Source organism: Malus domestica, chromosome 15 (genome assembly GCF_042453785.1).
Source record: "Malus domestica chromosome 15, GDT2T_hap1".
In the NCBI taxonomy this organism is placed as follows: domain Eukaryota; kingdom Viridiplantae; phylum Streptophyta; class Magnoliopsida; order Rosales; family Rosaceae; genus Malus; species Malus domestica.
In genome coordinates this window covers 47443780-47451673 of record NC_091675.1, presented here as the reverse complement: position 1 = coordinate 47451673, position 7894 = coordinate 47443780, and the positions used below count along the sequence as shown (strand labels likewise).

At 38.7% G+C, this 7894-nt stretch overlaps 1 pseudogene; it reads right to left on the bottom strand.

Moving 5' to 3' along the window:
• Positions 1-3754: 3754 nt before the first annotated feature.
• LOC103454959 (purine permease 3-like) lies at positions 3755-6480 on the bottom strand (annotated as a pseudogene).
• Positions 6481-7894: the final 1414 nt, after the last annotated feature.

Below are 7894 nucleotides of genomic sequence, written 5' to 3'. Positions count from 1 at the left end.
CCACAGACCACTTTTTCAAAGTGCTCTGACAGAGTTAAAACATGTGAAGCTGGCAGCTCCCACTACCGTGCTATAATCAAGCAGGGTAAAGGAATAGCATTATTACTTGATGTTAGGGAGACTCCTATATATGTCGACCTCCATCCCTAACGGACAGGCAGACCTGCAAAAATGCTCAACCCTTTTTCTTATCTGAGAGGGCACTCCCAACGAAGCCTTTCGAAATATTCAGCTTTCTTTCCCCCCGATAATACCTCTGTAAACAAGCTATACTAGAGCAAGAATATCTCATATCATCAGGGTTAAAAGCAAGAGTATCCCATATCATGCTTTTTCCCTGTCTTTTCCTTTGGCCTTGTTCTTACCTGCAAGACAAGGAGAAAGAGAGCAATCAGTCAGCACTTGGAATCAAGCTTCCAGCCAGGAACTGACTGCGTGGAACCCCTTACCTGATTACTTACCTGGCATTGCTCTCGAGTACTCATCTTCAACATCTTATGCTTCCAGGGAAGATACCGCATCTGCCTGAGGAACAGATAGGGCAAGTGAGAAGGATACAAGGAAGCATGTGGAGACAAGCGTAACAGCACACGTGCCGATACATCCACTACTCTGTCAAAAGCAAAAGTATCCCATATCAGCAGGGTCGAACGTACTCTAGATTTGATGGACTTGTTTTGACCCTCAAATTCTTCAGTCGGCCTTGTACTCTGGAGGAAACCAGAAAACCCTCCAGCCCAGTTCAAGAATAAGCCTGTGGAAAGTTACTTCTTCAAAAGCAAAAGTATCCCATATCATCTCTCCTCATTTTTCTTCTCTTTATCCTTCATGCTGCCTGCAAGATAGGGAGAATGTGAACAATCAGCCGGAGCTCTGATTGCTTACCTTATCTGTCACCTCTTTCAGCAGATCCCCTAGCTCGGCGACTTGGGGGACTCCTACTACATGGTTTGTATCGCGCTTGACCAAGCATGAAACTACAAGTAAGCTTCAAGTGAAATTGATACATTACCTTGTGCATCTCCACCAGTTACAGATACCACCCCTGGATGGAGGAAGAGTACTTCCAGAGAAGATGCCACATCTACCTATGAGACAGATAAGGCAAGTCAAGACGATACCACACTCCGGTACTTAGAAGTTTCGTGGCTACGAGATCATTCTCCCACAATATTTCCTAATGTCATTTGTACTAAATCATTCACTTGTACTCACTAAAGGAGAGCTTGAACCTATGTACTTGTGTAAACCCTTCACAATTAATGAGAACTCCTCTATTCCGTAGACGTAGCCAATCTGGGTGAACCACGTACATCTTGTGTTTGCTTTTGTGTAAACCCTTCACAATTAATGAGAACTCCTCTATTCCGTGGACGTAGCCAATCTGGGTGAACCACGTACATCTTGTGATTGCTTCCCTATCTCTATCCATTTATATACTTATCCACACTAATGACCGGAGCAATCTAGCGAAGATCACAAAAAGTGACCGTTTTCGCTACCTAGGATCTATCTTGTAAGAGAACGGAGAATTAGATGGAGATCTCAACCATAGAATACAAGCTGGATGGATGAAGTGTAAGAGTGCATCCGGCGTGTTGTGTGACCGTCGTAGGCCACTGAAGCTCAAGGGAAAATTTTATAGGACGGCAATAAGGCCAGCGATGTTGTATGGCACAGAATGTTGGGCAGTGAAGCATCAACGTACACAACATGGGTGTAGCGGAGATGAGGATGCTTCGTGGATGTATGGGCACACGAGAAAGGATAAGATTGGGAATGAGGTTATCCGAGGTAAAGTAGGAGTAGCCAAAATTGAAGGAAATATGAGAGCAAATCGGTTCCGGTGGTTTGGACATGTGCAAAGAAGGCCTACTGACGCTCCGGTTCGAAAATGTGACTACGGGACAGAGGTTCAGGGCCGAAGGGGTAGAGGAAGACCTAGGAAAACTTTGGAAGAGACCCTAAGAAAAGACTTGAGTACTTGGATCTAACGGAGGACATGACACAAAACCGAGCGCAATGGCGTTCTAGGATTCATATAGCCGACCCCACTTAGTAGGAAAAGGCTTTTTTGTTGTTGTTGTTGTCAATATGCACTTATTTACAAGATATACAAGAAATTTACCTAAATCGGCCTAGGCGCTAGGCGCCAGCCCCCCGCCCAACTAGCACCTAGCGCTTTTTAGAACCTTGGGTGTTAGATTAGCCACCGACAGGGTTCGAATCCACGCCGTCATGCAAGGGCTCAACTCTTTTCCACCACTCTGGTAAAGGGCCACTTGCCAAGCAAGAAATTTTTAGTCGACAAAGATGTGTCTCATCATGATAAGAATATTTACCCGACAGAGGTATTTGTCGGGAATTTTTTCTCGAGGTGGTCAAACTTTCATTTGCCACACGTCGAAACTGTCCCCCGACCAATATATATCCGACGCATGGATGAGTTTACCCAACGGACTGGTTCATCAATTAAACCTTCAATTGCAATTTATAAGTTTGTGCCTCCCATCATTTTTCTCATCTTCCTTCGATCTTTATGAAGTGGTAGCTCTTCTTGAGCTTTTCACCTTATGGCACCGAAACCAAATCAACTTATGCAAATGATGTTATGATGAAGTTGATGCAAATCTGGATAAATGTCCAATCATTTTCACTAGTCAAATACTTGAAAGATGAAGCTGATGTGAATCCAAAAAGAGGTCGGTTTAAAGATATGAAACTTGGGAAAAACTTGACCACAAACTTAAAATAAAATCACAAAGACAATGCTACCCTAATATGCAACGATTTGGGTGTTTAATGCATGAATGTGATTTTGTGACTAGGGTTTCTAATGAAGAACAAAAGAGGCAGCTCAAAGCTAAAACACACTCTTTTCTGGAAATGTAATTCTCCTAGCCAAATTGAAATGAAACCCTAGATTGAGTTTTTAAAGAGGGCTTGATGTTTTAGGGGCTTGACGTTTTAGACAAGAAAGGGGACCAAAAAAGTCACATGTTATATGCAAAAGCAATCTGGAAAGATCTAGGATTGAAAATCCATTTTTGGGAAGAAGCTATCAGATGACCCATGTGGGTTGTCTTAAAGTGTGTGACGAGCTCGCGTGAAAGCAGTGAGAAGTTTTGACTAGACAGAATGAACCGGAAATAATGGCATGAAATGCATATGAATGAACAAACCTTTGATGTGAGAAGTTAAGCTCTTGAGAGAATATTTCCAACAGCAAGATCCCAAAAGTAAGCATTTTAACCCTAAAACTATCTAGAGCTATCTGGTACAATTTACAAGATTTGACAAGGAATGCCAAACAACAATTTAGACTTCACAATATATAATTTGATAATCGAAAATTATTTACAATATATAATTTGATAATAAAAAATTAGGGTTCATGTTCAATGGTGAAAGTTGCATGCAATTAAAAATATCAACAATTTAGACCGTGTTTTAGAAGGCCTGGGATTCCGATGATGAATCTTGTGAATGAGTTTGTAGCAGAAAAACTTTCAGTTCCTTAGCGCAGCAACATGAGCGTGATGATAACATGTTGTGGCCTATTTTATTGAAGGGGTGCGTCAAAGAGAGATGAAGAAAGACTTGAGGAGTTATGTGTATTATTCCTATGCATTGTGCCTTTATTTATAGTAAATCAATGAGAATTTTTTGCCTTGCAAATACTACAATTATCAAGGGATAGGATCTTCTAGTATCCTAAATACAATTTACTAATGATTTGCACAATCACACATGTGCTAGAATTTATGTCACAACAAAAATGATAGTATTGGTGTTGCCGTCCAACTAGGGTTGGTGACTACTGACTAGCTAGAGTTCCAGCAGAGGAACTTGTGATGTTTCTGGTGTGTCTTTCTTTTTCTCCGCAATTTCGGTTTCCATTTCCGTTTCCTTTTCCTTTTCCTTTTGCTTGTTTTGTTTTATCTCACCATAGAAGTAAGAGACAAATCCCCACACAGAGAGTGCAAGAGAAACTCCCTTTTCTGGTTGGAATTTTTCATGGTAAAAAATAACTGCTAGGATCTCAGTTATGGGGAGTAAAACAGCTATCACAATTCCAGAAAGCAAAGATGGGGCGCAGAAGATGATTCTATAGCTCCCAGAAAGAAAGCTTGCCAAACTATAGCACTCAATACCAGCACCATATAATATCTGGTTTCCCCAAGATCGAATTTTCTTGCTTCTCTTGGAATAAGCTGAAAAAGTTGTAAATAAATTTGACTATTTACCAAAGAATATCCTTTTTATATACCAATAATTTTCCACACTAAATCATCTAGCAAAATCACTAGGAGTACCAAAAAAAATAAAAAAATAAAAAAAATCACTAGGAGTAGTTCTGATTTTAACTTAAATGCATAGTAAGGAGCATACTATTCTACCAGCTTATCAAACAAAAATTAATCTACCAAAGGGGAGAACATACAATGGTTAAAATTTTAAATGACTCAGAACTACGCTTATTATTCCTTTATTAATTTATTTTTGAAACACATCATGAGATTAAAATGTACAAAATGTAAGTAAGATCCCATGTCCAACAAAAATCTTTTATAAACAATGATGAAATAATTAAAAATAACAAAGCCGAACTTATTACAAGTTAGTGAGCATGTTCAATATTCAATAATATGCCTTGAAGATGACTCGAACCTCTACGCTCTTTACCACGTAGTTCCAGCAACTAAAAAAACAGCAAAAAGATAGCAACAATACTACTAGAAAGGACGGGTTGTCAATAATATTACTACCATTTCAATTCGGGATCTTGGAACTTTAGAAAGGATGAAGAACAAACCTATAGACGTAGGTATAGTACTGATACAGTTTGTTGAAAATATATGGTATCTTGTGCGACATCAATACATATATATGAACAAAAAAAGGTAGAATAAAGTCACTCTCATTAGTTGGTAGTTGGTATAATAACTTTAGATTGATTCAAAGCATGAAGTAATCGAGTTTTAGTTTATCTAGCTAGCATATTTCTCCACTATAACATTATGGCTCTCTAGTTCTTTTGTGAAGACTAAGGATATACTCCTCACAATTCTAAAGGTCACTTTATAAATTTGTAGAACTTGTTCCACTTACTAAATTAAGTAAAAAATATACATGTAGGTATACCATTTGATCTTTGGCTATACGAGGATAGATCATTTCCCTTCTCACATTGGCAAATGAGTGTTGTTATTTTAATGATATTTACTGATTATCATGTGTAGCTACCTTTTTATGTCTCTTTCGTAGGACATTCTATAAAGATGAGTTTTGCAAAAAAAAAAATACAAATCATCCAAATTAAGAATCATTTTTCGATTAACATTTTCATGATTTCGTTGTTAATTAAAGTGAAGAACGTAGTTTGTTTATTATTGAATTACAGGCTATAAGACTAAATTGGTTCAGATTTAGCTAATTTTTTTATAAAAATAATATTTAAAATATGACTTAAAAAATAAACGGTTCAGATCATCACGTAAAATTAACATTATTACAAGCATGAAAACACATTAACAATTAATTGAAGTAGAATCTCATATAACTATAATTGATTGGATGACGATAACTAAGGAGAGGCCAAATACAACTAACCTTGAAGTCGTTGTTGATAAGCATTCCCACAGTGCAGAAAAGAGTAGCAAACAAACACATAACCGATTGAATCTCCAGAACCAAAGCATATGTAATGGTCTGCTTGGCCTTCTTGTATGTCAACTTTATCAACGGCAACACAAATCCATACAAAGCAGCCGCCGCCACCGTCATAAAAAACCCGGCAATATACTCCTTATTCGTTTCCCCCTCTGGCCGATCAGAGCTGGTGTTCAACCCCAAAACAGCCGCACCCATAGTCAACAACACGACGGCGTTTATGGAGAATGAGGTGAACTTCTGCTTTACAAGAATAAAGGCAAAAAGGGCAGTGAAGGCTAGCTGGCCAGCGATGATTAGGGCTGACGTGGAGACAGGAAGTCGGGCCACGCCGTAGGCGTAAAGGTAGTCTGTCTAGGCCGGTGAGGACGCCGATGACAGCGGAGGCCATAAAGAGTGGGAGTTTCATGAAGAAGAGTTTGGTTGATGGGCCTTCAGTCTTGCGGCGGTGGTAATAACCGATGGCTATGGGGATGAAGATGATTGGCCAGCCGCCGGTTTGGAGCCAGCTCAAAAGCCAGACACGTTTGCCTCCATGGATGAAGTAAAGGCGCATTACCAATGGACCTCCGCATGTGCCTATGGATAAAAGTGTGCAGCTTATAATGAGGAGGAGCGTTTTCATGACAGCGTTACGCTTTTCAATATGATCGGTTTCCATTTACATCTACGTCAGGCCCTCACACAAACGCCGAAACGCTGAAACGCGGAAATTTCAGGACTGGCTCGGTATTAATGAATATGTTTTTCTCAGTGACGTTAGTGTTGTAGCCAGTAAAGGGCAGGAAATGATCCGGCTGTGTGGGAGTGAAATAATGGAGCAACGGAAAGAGTGTGACAAAAGGAAGGGAGTCGAGCAATGTTTATATCAAGGGTAGAGTAGGTGCCTATCAAGTCGATGAGAATAGTGAATAGTCAAGAGAGATGTTAAGGCCACCCCCCAATCCTATTTCCCCACCCCTTTTTTAATTTATTTTTGATGACATGTTTACCCCCTATGTCAAATGACGTAAATACCTAAATAATCTAGAACCCTTTTATCTCCCTCCCACTTTCAGACCTCTAGCTGTCCAGCTCCACTCTCTAGAACTCGCATCCCACAAATCTTCTTATCCATAATTCTAACTCAGTTTCTTCTTTTTGTTTTTGCAAAACTCAAAAGGATCCAATTTCTTTGAATTTCATTTTGTTGTTAGCTACTGCTTTGGTACAATTGAAAGAAAAAAAAAAGTGAAAAATTGAAAATTTAGAAGAAAAACGGAAAGCCCAGCAACCAACTCCCCACATCCATGAGCTACCCACCCCATCCAATTTGACGGCAGCCACCCTCCACTGGCTTGACACTTCAACCTAATCTTTTCCTTCCTCCATCTCAATCAAACTCACAAATACTAAAACTCAACTTCAACCGTGGATGTCGCTTATCCTCGTCCTTCTAGTCAAAATGGGCCACGTCAAGGCCTTCCCCTCCAAATTTCCAGAGAGAAAAAAATTGTTTGTAGTGGGAAGGAGGTTGTTGTCGAATTGAGTCAGATGATGTTAATTGTATCCAGGATATTTCAAGAATAGAACTAGGTGGAGAAAGAGTATTAAGTATTTTTAGCTTTTTATGGTGGGTGAAATTATAAGGGGATGAGAAAATAGGACAATAGGATGGGTTTAGTAACACTCATAGTCAATGGCATATACATAAACATCTTGAATTTGTCCTATTGAAAATGAGCAAGGCTATACTTAATAAAAATTTTATACCACATTTGTATCACATTTCTAATCAAAGTAGAACCTACCAACACATGTAGGTTCCATTTATATTAAAGATGTTGTACAAATATTGTATGGAAAATACGGTAAAAATTAGAAAACCTAGCATTCTTGTCATGTTTTCCGTGTTTGTGTTGTTTTCGTGATATACCCGATATCTTAACAGGTTGTGTCGTGTAACATCCGTTAAAGTAAACGGGTAATATGACCCGACCCCAAATCGACCCATTAATATTATTAGGTAATATGACTAGACATGTTATCTGTTAAAGAAAATATATTTTAAATCAATGAAAATGAAAAACATAATTTGACCCCTAAATAAATGAAAAACATAATACTAAATTAGTATATGCATACCATATTGTCACATAATTATTATTTCAAAACATAAAAAAGAACATTTGTCTTTCAAGTATGACATACCCCAAAATAAGAGCGTAATGAAAAAAACATT